At 32.5% G+C, this 19,438-nt stretch overlaps 1 long non-coding RNA gene across 1 annotated transcript in view; it reads left to right on the top strand.

Moving 5' to 3' along the window:
- The window catches only part of LOC111507276 (uncharacterized), an 87,676-nt gene extending 68,445 nt beyond the window's left edge, over positions 1 to 19,231 (top strand). The window contains exon 3 of the long non-coding RNA XR_012465839.1: positions 19,006 to 19,231. This is a non-coding gene — a long non-coding RNA (uncharacterized lncRNA). The remainder of the gene's footprint in view (positions 1 to 19,005) is intronic.
- Positions 19,232 to 19,438: the final 207 nt, after the last annotated feature.

The raw sequence follows: 19,438 nt of genomic DNA, 5'->3' as shown, positions 1-19,438 counted from the left end.
ATAAAAATAAAACAAAATTCATGATTATAGGAAATGACAAGCAGTACCATGACTTCAAAAAATATAATTACAATATTAAAATATCAAATGATAAAATTGAGTTAGTAAGAAAAATTAAATATTTGGGTGTAATTGTAGATAATAGAATGTTTTTTAAGGAACATGCTTCATATATTATTAAAACAATAGCATTCAAAATTAATTACTTAAGTAGGCAATCTAAGCACTTAAACCAATGGTCGCTTTTACTTTTGTATAATAGCTTGATTTTGCCTCATTTTACTTATTGTGGAACCATCTTGTACTTACTAAACCAAAATGAAATTGGAAGACTTCAGAAACTTCAAAATAGAGGAATGAGAGTAATATTATCTTGTGATAGAAGAACACATATAACATTAATGTTGAATACATTAAAATGGTTATCAGTAAAAAATTACTTTCGTTATTTAGCATTAATATTTATTTTTAAAATTAAAACTGGTGATGTTCCTGTATATCTACGTGACAAATTAAAGTATAACTTTGAATATCATGAATACAATACAAGAAGTCGCAATAACTTTCATATACGTCAGACTAGTAATGTCAATTCAAATAATACAGTTTTCATTAAAGGAGTTCAAGCATTCAACGAAATACCGGAGGATATTAAGAATGCTACCTCTCTAAATATATTTAAAAGAAAATTAAAAGTGCACCTTTTAGACCTACAAAGTGTTTAGTATAGGAACCTGCTAATACAGTTTTTTTTTCTTCTTTTTATTTTATTTATTGTGCTGTTTTTATTTATATGTTTCAATGTACATGATTTTAAATTTTAAATTTTAATTGTGACATTTAAATTTTTAACCTAGATTAAGACTAATATTGTAACTGCATTAGCTTGTGCTAAATAAACGATACATAAATAAATTTACAAAATCACAAACAAATATTTCCACCTGCCGATGGGACATTTCGTTGTTGACAAAAACAATCGCCCGCAACACAGAGTTTTCACAATGTTTCACAACTTGACAACTCAAGTTTTTTTTTTTTGTCGAAATCGACTCAGTTGCTGTTTTATCGTGGTTTTGTCCGTTTGGTGGAAATCTGTCTTTATGATATATGCAGTCGTTTACAATGTTCCACCCATCCAGACTAGTGCATAATATCCAAATCTCAGTTTGAAATTGATATATGAATACATCTAATAACCATGTTCTTGCATTTCCGCCTTTCTTAAGTGGCGAATATCTTATTGGAAATTGCTGATATAATAAAATAGATTATACCACGTTATTTAAATGTATATTTTCAACTAGCCCCATACAATTTTCAGAAATCAATGTCAATTTCCAATGCCAAATAGATTATCTTGAAAATGTTTTATCATTGAGATGCATGTGCACAGTGCGAGCATCCTTAGTAAGTTCCGAGAGCGGTGCCTATACGAAACTAGTGACTTACGTTGGATCCCAATCGTTTGGTAAAGTAGTCACGAAAAGGACACCAGTTCTTGAAAAGTGTTGTTTAGGGAGTTTATATTTATATTTTGTTTTTAATGAAATGAATGAAAACACTTTTGTCTAATTTCCACTAGTTATTTTATTTTTACTATCGGTTTCGTGTTTCATCCCATTATCGAGTATAAAAACTTACTAATACATTTGAAATCTGAAAACGTGGTTATATAGGGAGTTTGTAGGTAAGCTGGATGGGGAGGTACAATTCCCTTTGATCCTTCATCCAATCTCACATAAATTATTCGCCTTTAGTTCAATGATACACAGAGCTATCGCAACCCTACACCTGAAAAGAACTTCCAGGAAGAACTAAAAATAATTAAATGAATTGTGGTAAACAATCAGGTACCAGTTTCTTCAATAGAAAATATAATATCGGATAAAACTCATAAAACGCTTATAAGTGAATTATACCCAAATATCGGAGATACAGTATACATATAAATACAGGGTGTTAATTAAGTATGTACCATAAATTTAACAGACGATTCTTTAGATAATTTTAAGACGAATTGTTCATATAAACATGGGTCCGCAAATCCTTCGCTCCCAAGATACCTAATTTTGTTGTAATTTGGCAATGGTATTTATAACATTAAGGAGCTAATTTAGCCCGAAAGTGATTCAATTTATCAAGTCCAGTGGCGTCTTGAGCGGGATTTGAACGAATATTTTTGACTTAAAAATGTACGCCACTGATTTTTGTGCAATTTTTATTATTTCTTCGTATTGGATATTTATTGGATAATTATGTAACAATAACAACAAATATTAAATAACATTAACATCTGGACTAACGAATTGCACTGAATTAAGTGTTGGAAATGGCCTCCTTCGGCTTCAATACAACCGTCTAGCCACGGCATCATTGAATTTCGCACTCTTCTGAAAATACCTGGCGTATTTTTTATTATGTCTCATGAATTAATGATTTTATTCCGTATATTCTCTTCACTTTGAATAGGAGTTATGTATACCAACGCTTGAAGGTGTCCCCAGAGAAAATAATCTGAGGGACTCATTTCGGGCGAGCGAGGTAGCCATGGGTGTGAGCCTGCTCTCCAAATCCAGCGATTATGGTAATTTTCATCCAAAAATTGCCGTGCTACTACAATAAAGTGTGGTGGAGCACCATCGTGCATGTACCACATACGGAATTTTTTCATGAATGGAATTTCTTCTAAAAGTCTAGGTAAAACGAATTCTAAAAACCTTCGGTACTCTTCATTTTCTCCATTAAGTCTAGGTGGAAGGAAGTGAGGACCAATGAGATGGTAACCGACAATTCCAACCCAAATATTTAAAGAAAACTGTTCTTGAAAATTATTTTCTATTAAGGCGTGTGGATTTTTTTCATCCCAAATGTGATTGTGTGGAAGTTAATAAATAATTGAATTGCGAGAAAAACAAGATTCAGCTGTAAACAATATTCGACTTAGAAAACCTGGATTTCTTCTTATTTTACCACGTAACCAATTACCTAGAAAAAGCTAATCTTACAGGCAAATCTCTGGGCAATAGAGCTTGCACACGTTGCATGTGATAGAGATATAGCTACTGGGCTCTGAAAATCTGCCACACTGTGACATGGGTGATATTCAATTCTTCAGCTATTTTCCGAGTACTGTTATGAGGATTTACTTCATTCTCATTTAAAACAGCTTCTTCAATTTGAACTGTTCGTACCGTTGCAGGCCTCCCAATGATAACCGTCGATCTTTTAAAGCTGACTGTTTCAGAAAGACGTACAAAAGTTCTTCTATATAGTTGCCTTAATTACTCAGGTACTATTCAAAATCACTTTTCTAAATACAAAGTAACAACAGCTTTCATGAGTAACAATAATTTAGACAAAATTATGTTCAATGCAAAACCCAAACTAGAGGTATATACAGAATAGTGTGGGGAATGCAGTATATACAGGCCAAACCATTAGAAATTTCGACGTAAGGCTCCGTGAACATGTCTGTTTGGATAAAAAATCTACAATATATGAACATCTGCAAGAGTCAAAAGGCAAGATAAGTAAAGATAATCTTAAAATCCTACACACATGTAATAAATGGAAGAAAATGAATTTGTTGGAAGCCATGGAAATTCATAAATCAATTAAAAACCTGAAATATATAACCCTAAACGAGCAACTCGATTTATGTAGGCCTCCACTCTTGAATTTATAAGTTTAACAACCTCGATAGTTTCTATAATTTTTATAGTTGGCACATCTGTGTATTTACCTCCAGCTTACCTAGAAACTTCTTATTTAACCACGTTTTTAGATTTTAAACGTGTTAGTTAGTTTTCAATATTGATAATGGGATAAAACCCGAATCCGGTCGTGAAAATAAAATAACTAGTGGAAATTTGACAAAAGTGTTTCCATTCATTTCAATAAAGTGATCATGAATTTACATAAAAGAAAGAAGTCACCTATTACACATATTATTTCATTCATAGTTCATAGTAAGCAGGCCTAGTCAATCGAATACTTCTTTATAGAAGGTTTCCCTTTAACAATAATGAAATTTATTCCTACAAATATATCTTAATTTTTGACAGTAATTGAAGTATACAATTTGAAGTAGAAATAAACGCAAAAAAGACCCCCTGAGCAAGCTTGTGAAGGGCTAAACAAATAAATTAAGACAATATAATAATATAAAATGGTAAAATTTCAAGATATAAAAATGTATATATGTATAGCTAACAACAATTCGCCTACATATTCACAAGATAGAAAACAACTATTAATTTAAACGTAAAAACATGTAAGGAAAAAAAATAAAATATAATCTAATAGGAATACAGAGGTGTATACTTTTTTGCTGCAATATAGAATAGAAAAGCTTTAATATGTATGAGTATATAGCTTTCGTTGATATTTCACACTATCAAAGTTTTTTGTAATATTTGGCCCTAGAAACCTTCATTTATTTGAGCAATACTAAAGAAAGTTCAAATTGAGTTTTGACATCAAAAATTGCTGACATTTATAAGGATGAACTTTTGATATATTTCTGATAATCTCTCTGAGTTTTTTCAAGATTAAATTTTCTTTAGTTATAGATGTGCATCGAGAGCTGATGGTATACTTGAATATGTATCTACTTTCTCCTTCTTTGGCCAAACATGTATTATAGTAGCGAAGTGAGCATAAAAGCGAATGATAGAATTTTATTCAATCCTAATATTTCATAACCAGAATCAAAAAAAATTTTTAATGGAGGACTTTATACAGCTGTAGAAAAGACAAACCTTTTAGTTCGCCCAGATAAGTTACTGCGTGAATTAAAAGTATTTTTCACAAAAAAAAAAGTTCTATCAATAAATAACTTATCGTATTCAATAATTTTACTTATCAATGAAAAAGAGCTAGCAAATAATAAAGATACTAAAATCATCCTTCGCCTTCAGAATTGGAAAAAATCTAATGAACCTGCAGTTTTTTGTTCGGTTCGCTTTATTTTCAAACGGCTTCTATAGATTTCAAAGGGGTTTTGAAATGTGAAATATGTTAATGTGGAAGGTGAAAATACCCAACTCTGATTTTTTCTACAAAAAGTGCCTTTCGTTCAACATCTGCATATTTCATACTTCAACATGGTATCAGAGCATGGTTGAGCATGGTTGTTTTCAACAGAAAATACGACTGCTCGAAAAGAAAAATGATGATGACTCCAAAGTGAAAAATTGTGAAATTGTTGCCAAAATGAACAACAACCGACCGAGAAGAGGTATGAATTGAAAAAGACTTGAAGGCCATGAACATAATCTTCAGTGAGATTTCAAATGATCAGTTACAGTTTATTAAGTACAAAGGGACGTCGAATGAGATATACTTGAAGGATTCACTGCACTATAAAATAATTTAGAAAAATTTAAATTTAAAGACTTTGAAGGTACCAGTGCATTTTCTACTGAGTTTGAAAAACTTATTGGTTCAAAAAGTGCAGGAGCAAATGTGAGTGAGAAAGAAAAACCGAGTTACATGATATCTCTTAGGTACATTGTTGATATATTGAAAAATCTGATCAAACTATCAAATATGACAAAAACAAAATCAAAATTCCACACATTGTTTTGTATAAATATGAAGAAGTAGAAAACCAGTAATAGTTTTTATGCTGAAAAAATCGAGCAAATTTCATGTCCACCCTCATGTGCTTGAGCACAGACCCTAATGAAGATTCGTAGAAACCCAGAGACGGATTACAGCAGAAAGGATGTAGACGCCAACAGCAACGCTGGCAGCACCTCGGTAGCCGGGGAGCAGGTAGAGTTTCTGTTAAAAATTGTCCAGGAGGCGGTTGGCAACTGAATCAAGAGGAGCAGCGAAACGAAGATGATTTTAAAACAGAAATTGTTCTGTATTGAAATTACACAGCTGGTTGCACTATTCCAAAGTAAGGTTACATATAAAAAAAGCTCGCCTGTTAAAGTTCTATATCAAGAACCATATAGATGATTGAAAATATAACAAATGTTAAGAAATACGCTGATATGCGGCTTTTAAAATGAATTTGGTTGAATAGGAAATGTTTAGAGAACGTTGACAGGACCAGAAGCTTTGGATGTTGAGCTGTTTTATAATTTGTTTATTATGGTACCTTACGAAAGTAATATCCAGTAGTGATATGTTCTATTTTCTTAAAATGAAGTGTCGCTGTTGCTACCACTGATGGATGTCTAGATTTTATGAAAATGTTGGCTCTACCAAATTCTCCACAATGATTGAGCCTGTTTTACTAATTATCACGGTGTCCTGTTTCTTACTTTCGTAATTCATTATTTCAATTCAATATTTTTGGGAGCAATAGAAAATCGCTTTATCGAAAAAGTAATATATGCGTCTAATTATATCTGACAGAATAATCTCAATAATTTCAAAAACATATATTTCCATACGTACTGATATTCAGTTTTTAAGTATCCAGAAGGCTAGCAAATTCTATATCTTTGTCAGGGGAGAGAGATTCAGAAAGCGGTTTCTTTTTCAAAGATCGATGTCAACACTTGGATCTACAAAAGATTAGCTTTAGTTATCGTTGATATTCATATTTTGGGTTTTTTCGATTCCCTGAAAGGTGTCTTTGTAAGGAGTCTTCATCAACATTTCTAATTCAGGTTTTTCCTTGTTATTGAGTTGAAACGTTGCATTCATTATCCAGCCTAGTATCACGGATGAAATCTATGACAGAACGAAACAGCGCTACCTGGTATCAGATCTGAGATCTGGACTCTGGTATCATCTACAATTTTCTCAATGATGAAAAATGGTGAATAAGAAAAATTAATCAGTACCATTTGGAATAGAGTGGAAGTGGATCGAAAATTTCACAAGATAGCAGAAAACCTAAATAAAAGAAACTACTGAAATTATGTTTCTTCCAGACTCATCAGACAACAGTATTTATTTGTAGTTTGAAAAAAGTGTTTCGTGAACTACTGATTCCTTAGCGTCATGAAATGCTCTCTGGAACTCGCAGTTTTGAATTTGTATTGGGTTAGGAGAAATTACTTTTATATTTTTAATCTGTTCTGTAATTTAAAGAATAAAAATATAACTATACATCAATGTAAGAGAAAGAGTGTATGTAATAACTGAAACATTCACATCAAAAAGTTACTGCCTAACACAAATGCACACAGGATGTGTCCGAGATATCGGGTTCAGGTTCATATTTTCATCCTCAACCTCTCGTCTCAGCAATGGCAACCAGGTACGATCCCCTTTCAAAGAGTTGGTCGATATATTCAATACGTGATCAATGTGCTCCTATTTGCTTTTTCTCTATATATTAACGATATGCATTTTTTTGATGTTTCATCAATGTAACTTTCACCAGATGTACAAAAAATGCACCATCTACTGTTCCCACACAAGAATCCACAATGCCGGAAATTACTTTTTGACAATGTCTTGTCATGCAAATTTTGGTCTGGTCCTGATGAAGTGCCCGTCATCGTACTTCAAAAGTGCGCAAATGAACCAGAACCAGTATTTTACAAACTTTTCAACCTGTCTTACAAGAAAGGGGTTTTTCCTTCATGTTGGAAGATTGCTCGCGTCCAGCCTATTTCCAAAAGAGAAAGAAAAATCTCCCAAATAACTAAAGACCAGTCGCTTTGTTCTCAGTGATATGAAGAATTATGGGAAAAGACGTAAACCACCATATCCTTGAATATTTGGAAGGGTTCAACATCTTGAGCGATCATCAATATGGCTTTCGGAAACAAAGATCAACAGGCGACCTTTTATCGTATGTCACCCGTATTTGGAATAACGTAATCGAGAAACATGGAAAGTCAAAAGAGCTGTAGCGTTTGATATTTCTGAGGCATTTGACCGTGTGTGGCCAATCTTCGAACCTATGGCTTGTCGGATCATTTTTGTGTTTGGCTCTCCAGCTTCCTGAAAGAAAGTTCCCTAAGTGGCTGTCGATGGATGTCTCTCGAATACTTTCACCATGAACGCTGGTGTTTCTCAGGGATCCAAACTGTCTCCAACCCTCTTTTTATTGTATATTACCGACTCATTGGAAAAAGCTAAGAATCCAATATATTGCTTTGCTGACGACAGCACACTCGTTTCGTCATTCCATTTGGATTTCAGGACATCGGCGGCGATGCACGTCTTCATCGGCAGTAGGAGGTTGCATATCTTATTGAGGACCTAGAAGTAATTTCGAATTGGGGTGGAAGTAACCAAGTTCAATTCAATGCCACAAAAACCCAGGCATCGGGTTTCTCCAAAATGATTAATGTCTTCGAACTGGATATAATGTCAGGACAGACAATTCCGGTTCGATAAGTTTGTTGGGGGTTAAAATGGACACCAATATGTCTTGGCATAATCATGTTGATGACATTGCAAAAGCTTGGAACACTGTTCCGAACCAGCAAACTCTACACACCTCAGCAACTTTTGATACTTTATAAACCACAAATCAGACCTTCTTTCGAGTATTGTTACAACCTTGATAGTCTGAAACATCGAAAAAAACTTGGGGATTTGTCTCAGGAGGTGTTCAAATGACTTGGCACATGTGATTCCACTAAGAGGCTGCTCATCATTTTCAGGTTCAACTCAGTACATCTCGAATTTCACTATTCGAGGACTCTATCATTTGAAGAACTGCGTTGTTGTGGTACAAACTTTCTAATAACGTTTTTACACCGCTATTAGAGCGCCTCAAGGATTTTTCTGTAGTGCTTGTATTTGGTCCTTAAAAAACTATAAATGCACCATTTCATTTCTGTCTATTCTCAAAGGAGTATAGACGTTGTTTTACCCCACCCCAACATGTAAGTTTGTTTTCGGTGAGGTATATGTTAGAAGAGTGAATTGAAGTAATTACTCAGCAACCATTTTTCTTGGAAATTGTTGGCACATTGAGAGAGTGCTTAAACAATGCTCTCGACCGAACTATAGAGACGACTTGTCTCTGCGTTTGTCATGTACACAGTTGTGTGGGCGGGGGAGACGCGGGGGTGCTTTCAACCCCGGACTCTCCTGAAACTGGAAACTCGGGCCGTCCGAGTGTCATTACAAGAAGCGGCCATGGCTTGGACCCCCGGCCACCCTCTCCGCCGCAAGGGGTGAAACAAAAGACGGAATAATCCATAGGGTTGTTGACCAATGGCGTGCCAGCCTCTGAAGAGCATTGTAGAGAGTAGTTGTAATTTCAGAAGCTTTCTCGCATGCTTTGCTAATTGTGAGTCTCATTAGGTGGACGTTCAGGTTTTACGTGGAGAGTCTGTGAATATGCATTGCCTTCCGTTATTTCTGTTGATCTGGTCACTGAAATATGATAGTATCGCATACATTCTTTGAAAGACATTTTTTGTTAGTGTATAACCATCCACAATATGAAAAATATAAAAAGCTGACTTTATAGAGAATTTGCTGAAGTATATACAAGACAAACTGAAATGTTCACCACGAAAAGTTACTGTATAATATAAACCACTGAAGAGTCGAATTAGTCAGTACTTAACTTGTCGTATTCATGAATTTTGCCTTCGAATTGAATGATCAATGAAATAATGGAACTCCTATACTCAGCTTTTTTTATGGTTGACGTTTCGGAAAATAGTCATTTTCCGTTCTACAAAACCGAAAAATTCACTCGTGTACGATAATTACAAACTGCTATATTTCCTTTGACACACGTCAAAAAAATGAAATGGCAAGATGTCATATTCGATAGTCTATATGAATTCATATGCAAGATTTTTTTTTAGAATTCAGTTCATATTCATATTTCCGTTTCCAACCTCTCGACTCAGCATATTTAAAAATCAACTGGTCGCAATAATATCGAGTAGAAAGGAGAAAATATTCAGCAAAACGTTGCAATTATAAATGAGACATCTAATTTTTAAACCAAATAAGTCTCAAATTGTTGAAGTTAATACTTATTTGAAAAATATTTTTTCCATAACAAATAATCCTTATGGTTGAAATTTACTTAAGTATCTGGTTTTGAAAACTTTACGGACGCCTAAAATGTCAATGTAAATGTTTGATTTGTTCAGTTGCTTTATGACACCCCCAATTGAACTCATTTAATATATTGTAAACGATTTCAAGAATTGAAGTACTTTTTGGGTTTTTGCCAAATTTTTAACAGCTAACTGTTTCATGTATTTGCCTTTCTTTGACTAAAAGTATAGTTCACCAATGTTTCAGCCGTAACAAAACTTTTGCCAACGAATGTTTGACGTGATTTTTAAAACCGACATAACTTTTTTATTTATGACCCGAATGAAATCTATCAAACACCAAAGTTACATGAAGTTCAACAATATTGTGAAAACCGCTCCCTAATCGGTTAAGACGTTTTAGAGATTAACGTACACAGACTAAAGTTCTGAAAATCCTTGTTTTTGAGCACTATCTGGAAGATGTTTCAATGAAAAAAACGCTGGTAATTTTGAAAAAAACATCAAACATCAAGATAATTTCTTGAATATCACGAATGAAATAATATGGTTTTTTAAGGTGCTAAAATTTCATTGGAATTTTGAGAGAAATAAATAATTTCTATGAATAAATTTCAAATGATCTCGAAAAGTTTCATTATGTGTCAAAAATAGTTCTCGCAGTTATAGTGATTAGTTATTACCTACAAGTATTTCAACACAAAAATTTTGTGAATATAAAATTTTCGATTTTTTCGGCTATTCTCATTTTCTGACAAATTTCTCCATACTATTGTTATTTTTCTTTCATGCCATCTGAAGGAAAATGATTCCAACAATAAAATACTACCAATAGTTTGTAAAAAAAACTGTCTTAGAGCGTGATATTTTCAGGCTGAAAATAAACTATTTTCTAGGTTTAATATCGAGATAAAATGATATACTGAATATTTTGATTTGAAAAACTTATTGCATCATAAGAACATAAAAAGGTGATTTTCCAACAATATGTTGGAAAACAAATAATTTTTGTAAAAGAAAACAATCAAAAATGAAAAAACCGGTTTTTCTGATTTTTTGGAAAATTTCATGTTATCTGTTAATAATATTCATAAAAAATTTGAAGATCTTCATTTGGTATTCATATTTTCCCAATACGAGGTTTAGTTTCGGTGGTAATCATTAAAAACCACTTTGCAGCCCTAAAATTCACTGCATTTAATCCATCGTACCTTGGATCAACTTTGATTTATTTTTTCTAAAAAGAGCACGGTAGTTTCCTTTCTTCATTACTATTTTAATCCCGTTATTGATATTTTTCTTTATAGACATGGTTTGCGTAAGCCCAATACAAAAAGTTTCAATTTCAAAATGTGAGCAGTAGAATCTGGCAAATAGTTCTTCCTAGATGCAGAACGAACAAGTAGCTCCTGTAAGAATTTTTTCTATAGAGCAACTTGCACAATCTACAGAACGTACAAGATACAGAACGAACAAGTAGCTACTATAAGAATTTTATCTGTAGAGCAACTTTCACAATCTGGCAAACAGTTCTTCCTAGATGCAGAACGAACAAGTAGCTACTGTAAGAATTTTCTCTGTAGAGCAACTTTCACAATCTGGCAAATAGTTCTCCCTAGATGCAGAACGAACAAGTAGCTTCTGTAAGAATTTTCTCTGTAGAGCAACTTTCACAATCTGGCAAATAGTTCTCCCTAGATGCAAAAACGAACAAGTAGTTTCTGTAAGAACTTTCCCTGTAAAGAATTTTGCATGAATGTCTGTCAGATAAAATAAAATTATTGTGGTATTATCAGTCGAGAGAGTAGTTGTTTTTCCACAGGACATATCCTAAGGTATAGAAACGTTGAGAGAGGTGAATGTTTGGAATCTCAACCCAGATACGGAATGTTTCTTCCTTCCGGAACTGTTACTACAGATCTTGTCCCATATAAAGATTGCTTATGTGCGGTGTTGATGAAATCAGTCAAGTACCACTTTTTAGGTTAGATTTGTTCTGCACTTACAAGTGGGTAATTCCACGAAATCGGTCTGTAGGTGATCTCTTGATTGATTTCAGTTAGTCCTTGCTGCTAAACAAATGAGAAGATCCTACAAAATTGTCTTCTATTGGGAAACTTGCACAGAAGTTTGTCAGACCACAGTTTATCGTGGAAGTTTGGCAGATCCTATTGTATAAAATTGTTGGGAGGAGTTGAATGTTTTGAATTTCAATTCAAAATATTCAATGCCTAGACACCCATATATCTCTCTACAACACAGTTATCAGACCGATTTGTTTTCTGTTGAAAATTACCTGCGGGGGAATGGATCCGTTCGTCCCTTTGCGAAATAGGTAATTGTACCTTTTCCAGGTAGTCGAACCTTCCATCACTTTTTATTTAGGCACTGACCGTTACTTTGAATATTATTTGATAGAAATCAATATCTGTATGTCATCGTTTATCCAGGAATTTTTTTTTTAATTTCTTGAGGTTACATATTCTTGTAAATCTCATTCATTTACACCAGTGGATCTCTTTATGATTAATATCGGCAATGTGTTGACAGATGACTAACTATTAGGGCTTTTGCGGCGTGCTCACTCCTGTGTATATATGTGACCCGTTGACCTACAACCCCAGGTGAGTCGCTGACCACCCCGGACTGTACAAGTTCCACCGGTTTCGAGCCGGTCTCAATTTGCCAACACGAGTTATATCGAATATATGTTTGTCGACTGGCTTATATTACTGTATATAATGAGGCAACCCTTCTATACCAACATGTTTCGTTTATGAACTCTGTACGTATATGTATTTATGCGATTATACAGGGGTTTTTATAATGATCTGGATTTATTTTAATTTCTGTGCAATTTAGCATACTTACACGCATTCATCTGCATGTGTTAATATCACATTACTTTCTTATTGTTGACACAATATCACCAATAATATAAAAAAATCACATCAGCTATTTCTGAATGTATGATTCAGTATGTATCTTTTGGAATATTTGTCATATTCAGTGGTGTGCAAAATGAAACTCGAATCTAATATTCGAGTTTCATAAACTATACCTCACGATTTGATCTTCACAAAATTTTGTGGAGATAAAATAGTGTTTGATCTTCACGATTTTTGATTTTTTGGATTTGTCTCCACCCTCATAAAATAAAAATTCATAGTTCGGAATGTTTTCAGAAACATTTTCGAAAATGCAATTGCACTCTTAAATTAGCTACAACCCCTGAAATAAACTATTCAGGAATTTATATAGATTGTTGTCTCAAGTGGAAAAAACTTTCACTCGAATTAATTGGATTCAAACGCAACGTGATTTGCAATGCTTTCGCACGGGCACCGATTTTAGAGCGCCATAAAGATTTTCCTGTGGTGCTTTTGTTTTGTCCTTGAAAAAAATAAAAAAAAGGTTTTCATAAGTTTTGACTTCTGAAAAATATATTTGGAATGAAAACTGTACTAATGTTTCATCATGAATTATTTTCCAATATTTTGAACTATGGGAAACATAACCTGGAGTGGTGCATATGAAGTTCATTGAAATCTGTCAAGTCTATTCATGAGTATGCAGAAAAAAAATTTTAAAAAACCTTTTAGATTTCCATCAAAAATTTTATTCCAGAAATATTTCACTTTAACCGTTAGACAAAATCAGTACCAATATGTAACAGTTTTTGCAAGTAATGACATAATGGAACATCAGTATAATACAAGATAAAAGACCAATAATTGCTTTCAAATTGCTAAGTAGGTACACTCTACATGTACTGCAACAACATTCCTTATGTAGGTATTGTCGTAAAATTCAGTATAGTTGCAATATTAAAAAGTTCAGATCAACAGCATGCAAAAAAGCATTACAAATTGAATATTTGATAATACTGAATAAATTGATAATATTGATACATTGCTTCATTTCAATTTATTTTATTTTTTATAAACAATATCTATTGACAGTTGACATAATCTTAATTTATCAACTAACTCAGTCAAACACAAACACTAGCAAACTGTGTTATATAGAATATTATGCATGTACCAACTTTTTTTTTAATATTTACAGACATTCATTTAATAATAATAATATCAATAAGGTTTATTCACGGTAAACAACAAACAAATACAAAAAAAGGTGCATTTCAAAATACAGTAACTCATTAAATTGGGATAAGTGGTGAATAAACACGAAAAAAACAAAGAATTAGCTGCAAAAGCTACTTGTATATGTGTATATGAAGGCAGTAACAAAATAAATTTAATATAAGAGTACAAGTATTCAATATAAAGTCGGAATTATAATTATGGTGAAATCTGGAGTTTGACATAATCGATAAAAAAATGAAATATCTAACACCTGAGTATCTTTGTATCAAAACAACCACGATACTATTAATCACATTCTAATTCTGAGGTTTTTTTCTCAAATCAGTTATATTAAAGTCACAATCCGGTTAATTTTACATTTTCGGGGTAACATCGTTCAATATTGGATAACACGACATATAGACACAGAAACTTGTAATCAATTGTAATTGGTGTAATTCAGTTTCTGCTTGAAAATTATATTGATTATTGGTTTACTACTGACAATCCACTCTTTTATTTCTTTTTGAATAACTCATCAACAGATATATTCTTTAGCTCATTTGGTAACAAACTATATATTCTTGGAGGAAGGTAATTTGTGGGTCAGAAGAAAATGTCAGCTTTTTGCCTCAGCCCAAAATCCCATAGGATAGTAAGGACTCTATCAAAGAAGAATAAACAGTTTTCAACTGGGTAATGTTCGAAAAATCCTTCAAATATTTGAATTTGGATAAAAAGGCTCTTATTTTTTCTGATATTTGTTTTGTTTGCATATTCCACTTCATATATCGATCGACAATGATTCCTAAATACTTTATTTTGTCACCTTCCTTTATTTGAGAATCTAGTCCTACATTCAAAAGCCCAAGATCTGGTAAACCATAAACATACGACGTGAAAAGTAGGTGAATTTTCTTCTCATAGTTTAATGATGATTTGTTCCCTTCAAGCGAATTTGATATGTTGGAAAAGTCACTCTATACTTTCTCTTTGAGTTCTTGCCAGGTTGACGCTTTGTACACCACAGCAGTATTGTCAGCAAAGCTAATGCTTTCACCACTAGTGTCTAGAAACAACATACTGTTTATGTAGATACTGAACAGAAGAGGTCCGAGGCCAGTTCCCTGAGGTACTGCATATGATACTGTTTGTGTTTCACTGAGAATTCCATCAATTTCAACTTTTTGTTGTCTACCCAATAAAAAGTTTCATTCCATATCGTTTGAATTTATCAAGGAGTATTTTGTGATAGACAGTGTCAAATGCTTTAGACAGGTCTATAAAAATACTGACCGTAGGAATTTTTTTATCTAACGATTCATAAATCATCTTCGTCATTCTCAGAATATCATCCTGTGTAGATCTGCCCTCTCTAAAGCCATATTGACGATCTGGTGTCTGTCATGGTGTGCGCAAATACAATTTGACATTTATACGGAAGCGCAGAAGGGTCACATATTTTTATTGTTTGTTTCTTTCAAATTACGATATATCGATATTATTCTCGAAATTACGACTTTGATCTCAAAATTTAAACTCAAAATTTCGACTTCAAAATCAAAACACACTTTATTGTGAGATTTTCAGTAAACAGTTCTACAAGGCAACATGTGTTTCGCTATACAATAGCTTCTTCAGGTGTGTCTTTAATATAAAGTGTTTCTTGAATACGTTATGGATTTTCGGTTGATTCGATCACATCAAAATTACGACTTCAAACTCGAGATTTCGTTATTAAAGTCGAATTTTTGAGTTTAAAATTCGAAATTGTTAGATTGAAATCAAAATTTCCAGTTTCATGGCGTTCAAACCTGATATTGAAGTTGAAATTTTGAGTTTAAAGTCGTGATTTCGGGATTAAAGTCAAATTTTCGAGTTCAAAGTTATTAAAACTCTAGTTTGAAGTCAAATATAATATATATTGAGGAAAAAAACTCCCTAATATATGAAACACAGTCACAAAATTGTGTACCTCACGAACGAATGGACTGATTTTCGTGATTTTTGGATTTGTCTCCACCAGTATTAGTGAAATGACTATTGAAACATTTTGAAAAGGAGAAATTTAAGAATAAACAATTTGAGGAGGATCGGTTTGTTAGTTGTCGTGCACTCGTGCGCTCAGAGACAACTGAGATTATGATATTTGAGATTGTGCACATATGCAAGTTAGCAATATTCATCACAGTATTATTTACAGTGCCGCGAGCAAGAATATCAAATATTTCACAAATCCTTAATGCAATAATTAGACAGTGGAATATAGAGAACGTTTTTCCAAATGAATTTAATGTCCAGCTATTCAAATCCAATGTGAATCGCACAGGCAAGGCTTTAAGAAAACCTTAAGATTTCTTCTGTAGTGCTTGTGCTTTGTTGTGTTCAATACTGCCAGGTCTACTGTTTTAGCAGTAAACCTCCTATTTTGTCGCTCGAGCTAACGTTCTACTGTTGAAGGGTTAAAATCTATTGATAACCCAGTTTACTGTATATAATAATCTATAATATCTGTAAAATATATGTTCCGCTGTTTGAAACTACTATTTTCCTGATAAAATCTGAGCATTATACTGACCTGGCAAAATTTATTTCGAATTTGAATTATATAGGTCATTATGCACTGTAATAAAAAACTTTATCATTTCCTAAAACTTACTCATTCAGTCCTTAAAAATGTAATGCATCAGAATCAGCAGAGTCGGTAAAATTATAAAAATTTAACTATTTTTGGGTACGATGGATTGATAACGAAAACTCCACTTTTTCAGTTCCGGAAGAGAAACCTAAATTCTCAAAATTTCATTTTTCGCTATGTATTCTTCGAGAAGATATTGGAAATATTGTGTCATCATATAAACTTTTTTTATATACATCATATAAACTTTGAAATTTTAATTATGTGGCTGTATTTTTGTAACAATTTTTAGAACTATGTGATACATTTTCGAATAATATCGTGAATACTTTTTTCTACATTACTCAAATGGAAGCAATTCTTACTTTCTTTATGTTCCTACCAAGCATTCAAATTTTCATGTTCATCTTTCGTTTCGGGAGTCAAGCAGCAAAAATAAAAAAAATTAAAAAAATATTGTTCTTTAAGTAAAATGAGATGGTATCAGCTCCAAACTTCAAATAATATCAGTACATTTTACTCAAACAGCGATTCATACTTTGTTGGAACTAGAAGCGAAAAACGAAGCATTCGTTATTCAACACCAGACAGCGCTATTTCGACGTTACAGTGGTGCTAGGCTGATTCACCAATGCATTGTTTGATTCAACTCATTGAAAGACAATGCTGGATACAAATAAGCATGAATATCTCCTCTTACAAAGACACGATCTATAGTATCGACAGAAAACCCGAACATTGCTAGTCCGAAATGTCTTTTTCAACAGCATCCATTACAAGGCAACTAGATGAAACTGTCGAAGCTTCAAACAATATTTGAGGAGGTATTTCAAACTTCATTCAAACTAAAATGTTTCACATGCTGAAGAAGTTTATTGTACATATTGAGATAAATAGAGGTTTTGCGATGTTCTCTTGAAGAGCTCCTTCTATTGTAGTCAATATTATGAAAACCGCTGTCTGAGCTGCTGTTGATCTTAATATATTTTTGAAAAAATTAAATAGTATTAGTATTCGAGGGATTATTCATAGATGGTTTGGAAATTATTCATCTAACAGAACAGTTAGTGTGTCTAGGAAAAAATGCCAGTTCATTCAAAACTATCACTTGTGGTATTCCACAAGGCTCTATTTTTCGTCCAGTTTTATTTTTGATTCACATAAATTCTGTTTCAAAATCATTGTTGAAAGGAAATATTAAGTTATACGCATATGACACAACATTACTTTATTTTTCTAGTGATACTAAAGAAGTTTACAATTACATGATTAATGTCATCATATTGCTAACCTCTTGGTTGAATTATCATAAATTGAGTTTGAATAATGAAAAGTCTTCTTTAATGTTGATAACTAAGAACAAAATCATAAACAAAGAGAATTTGGCTTTTAACAACAAGATGATTAAACATTGTCAAAATACAAAATTTTTAGGACTATAAATTGATGAAAGTCTCTATTGAATATTGAAAAAGAAAATCGTACCGATCATAGAAATATTATTTAGGTTTAGAAATTTCATTCGCTTAGAATATTTCAAATATATATATATATATATATATATATATATATATATATATATATATATATATGTATGTATATATATATATATATATATATATATATATATATATATATATATATATATATATATATAAAATATATTATAATAATTATTTCCAGAACAACTTGGTGCTGAAAGCATTAAAAATTGTCTTTATTATAGTTCCAAAATAGTAGGCACTAAATTCTCAGAAATGATTGACGTGTTTGTCTTAATCTGTCTCTCGCAGAGGCGTACGGAAATTATACTAAACAGACGAGGAGAAAAGATGAGGAAATAGGTATATAGAATCACAATCTTGACAATAATGTTTTCGTTTTAATGCAATAATATTTCTGAGAATTCACTGCCTACTACTATGGAATTGTACTTTTATAGTTTCCAGAATATATATCAACATCCCAAAACGATACACAACAATAAATAACATTCTGGGATAAACTCGGTAGTGCGGTTCTATTCGAAATTGAAAAGTTGAAAAACTCCGGTATAACCAAAAGTCAAGATGAGCTTGAACAATTCTAATTGATCAGCATTATCATTTTCTTCTTGTCCTACATTTTCAGATTGTGAATATACACTCATCAAAATACATCTCTTTAACAAACAGAAAACGTGTCGCATAAAATAATTACTTTGTCACGCGTGAGAATGAATAACGTTTTTTAATATTACTTTATAGGTGAATTATGTTTGTTAGTGATATTTTTTCGAGAATTCAAAAATGTTTCTATAAATATTGATACCCACCTTTTGTTTCAGGATTGGTTAATTGGACATGAACATTGCTATGAAGATCAAATTACACTATGCTGAGAGCTACATCTGTAACTGTTTTCTGAGTTTATCCACTGAATTTCAAACAACAAATATCACTTTGTTATACATTCCTTCAAAAAATTATAACACAAAATATTTATTTATATAGTTTTCAAGACTGACTAAATCAAGTACAACTATCCTGTTCTATAATGTATGTGAAATTCAATATAATGTAAATGACTTGATGAACTTTAACCTCCTTTCCCAAATCCTGTTTACATATCCTATTGGTCCACTGTCAACATCCCTGAATAGAATGGAGGATTGCTGTAACCGGATCGTTATAATTGAATAGTTATGCAACACCAGCATCATATTATAGGGAGATGAACTGGACACACGACATGAGTTGATCTTTAACCTGTATATGGTC

The sequence above is a fragment of the Leptinotarsa decemlineata genome, unplaced genomic scaffold, assembly GCF_025532065.1.
Source record: "Leptinotarsa decemlineata unplaced genomic scaffold, Ldec_3_MD MMD2_tig00002159_RagTag_RagTag, whole genome shotgun sequence".
NCBI classification, from domain to species: domain Eukaryota; kingdom Metazoa; phylum Arthropoda; class Insecta; order Coleoptera; family Chrysomelidae; genus Leptinotarsa; species Leptinotarsa decemlineata.
The sequence above is the reverse complement of the archived record's forward strand: the minus strand, read 5'-3'. Positions and strand labels throughout refer to the sequence as shown.